This window comes from Populus nigra, chromosome 2 (assembly GCF_951802175.1).
Source record: "Populus nigra chromosome 2, ddPopNigr1.1, whole genome shotgun sequence".
Taxonomy (NCBI): domain Eukaryota; kingdom Viridiplantae; phylum Streptophyta; class Magnoliopsida; order Malpighiales; family Salicaceae; genus Populus; species Populus nigra.
Window position 1 is genome coordinate 13,848,434 of NC_084853.1, and position 2,500 is coordinate 13,850,933.

Consider the following 2,500-nt stretch of genomic DNA (forward strand, 5'->3'; position numbering starts at 1 on the left):
AGATTTGTGCGGCTGCAGGTTCGTCGGGGAAAATCGGCAGCGCAGATTTTGCGACGAACATGGGCTGGACGATGGACTGTCCAGGCCAGGCAGGAAAATTTGTCGAGGGGACACGCTGACGAAACAGCGCTGGTTCAGGCACGGCGGGCAGTGGTGGAATCGGCAGCGCCGACGAAATCGGCAAAGTCGGCAGAATCGGCAGCGCAGATTTTTCGACGAACACGGGCTGGACGGTGGACTGTCCAGGCCAGGCAGGAAAATTCGTCGAGGGGACACGCTGAGGAAACAGCGCTGGTTCAGACACGGTGGGCGCAGTGTTGGAATCGGCAGCGCCGAGAAAATCGGCAAAGTCGGCAGAATCGGCAGCAGGTGCTGGCGATGAGTCAGGACGGACTGGATAGTCCAAGGCTCGATGAGAAAGACCGCTGGTTTAGACACTGGGGCAGTGGCAGCCCGCGGGGCAGTGTCGGCAGACTCGGCAGCAGTGTCTGCCGATTCGGCAGCGTTGGCTTGTTGGCGCGGGGGGCCGATGCGAGTGGGGACTTGGGCAGCGGGCAGTGAAAGCAAGAGTTTCCCCGATGCTGCCGGGAAAAACGCTCCCCGGGATGGCCGGGTGAGATGACCCGGCGGCCCGCGACGGGTCATTCAATTCCATGCCCCGTCAACATAACTCCCGATGTACTGTTTGCTTTTTCGGAAGAAGAGATCCATCCCCCCATCCTCGGCCAGCCAAAAACGCTCCAATTAATGGCCGGGTGAGATGACCCGGCGGCCCGCGACGCGTCATTCAAATCACTGCCCTATCGGCTACAACTGCTGATGGGTGGGATTAGAGGCCTGCCATGGTGGTGAGGGGCGGCGAGGACCGTGAAAGCTAGAGTTTTTCAGAGGCTGCCGGGAAAAAGGCCCCTCGGGTGGCGGGGTGCGAGGACCAGGCGCGTCATTCAATTCTCTTCCCTATCAACTTGGCTCCCGTTGGCGGGATTGGAGGCCTACTGTTTGTTACAGGGCTAAAATCGTCAGGGGAAGAGCTGACGAAACAATGCTGGTTTGGATGCAGGGGGTAGTGTTGGAATCGGCAGCGCGGACAAAATCGGCAAAGTCGACAAAAAAGACTGTTGGTCTGGACATCGGGGCAGCGGCAGCCATGCCGACAGGGGGGGAAATCGGCAGCGCAGATTTGTGCAGCTGCAGGTTCGTCGGGGAAATCGGCAGCGCAGATTTTTCGATGAACATGGGCTGGAAGATGGACTGTCCAGGCCAGGCAGGGAAATTCGTCAAGGGGACACGCTGACGAAAGTAGGCTCGTCGGTGAAAATCGGCAGCGCAGATTTTTCGACGAACAGGGGCTGGATGCTGGACCGGCCGGGCCAGGCAGGAAAATTCGTCAGGGGGGCACGCTGACGAAAAGAGGGGCTGCCGCGTGGAAAATCGGCAGCGCAGATTTTTCGACGAACATTCGTCAGGGGGGCACGCTGACGAAAAGAGGGGCTGCCGCGTGGAAAATCGGCAGCGCAGATTTTTCGACGAACAGGGGCTGGATGCTGGACCGGCCGGGCCAGGCAGGAAAATTCGTCAGGGGGGCACGCTGACGAAAAGAGGGGCTGCCGCGTGGAAAATCGGCAGCGCAGATTTTTCGACGAACAGGGGCTGGATGCTGGACCGGCCGGGCCAGGCAGGAAAATTCGTCAGGGGGGCACGCTGACGAAAAGAGGGGCTGCCGCGTGGAAAATCGGCAGCGCAGATTTTTCGACGAACAGGGGCTGGATGCTGGACCGGCCGGGCCAGGCAGGAAAATTCGTCAGGGGGGCACGCTGACGAAAAGAGGGGCTGCCGCGTGGAAAATCGGCAGCGCAGATTTTTCGACGAACAGGGGCTGGACTGGCCGGGCCAGGCAGGAAAATTCGTCAGGGGGGCACGCTGACGAAAACAGGGGCTGCCGCGTGGAAAATCGGCAGCGCAGATTTTTCGACGAACAGGGGCTGGACTGGCCGGGCCAGGCAGGAAAATTCGTCAGGGGGGCACGCTGACGAAAGTAGGCTCGTCGTGGAAAATCAGCAGCGCAGATTTTTCGACGAACAGGGGCTGGACGCTGGACTGGGCCAGGCAGGAAAATTCGTCAGGGGGGCACGCTGACGAAAACAGGGGCTGCCGCGTGGAATGGCAGCCTACACGCAGATGCGAATTCGGCAGCGCACGATGGCTTGAGCAGGTCATGGGTTCGACTTGGCGCGATCTGAAACCTGGACGAGGGACTGTCGACGCTGGACGAGCCAGCGCGGTGGCCTGTCGTGCCCCGTTCAGGGGGGGCCTGCCGCGGAGACAGCCCTCGCGGGCTCGACAGCGCAGGCCAGCGTCCCCGACGTCGCTGGCCGCGGCAGGCGAGCTGCCGGGGTTCCCGCATTCCTACAAGAAAACGTCGTGCTTTCCACATGAAACCAATCCAGTAAAATCAGCCATATTTTTATGAGGCTGCCCACTGAATTTGGGGTCATTCCGG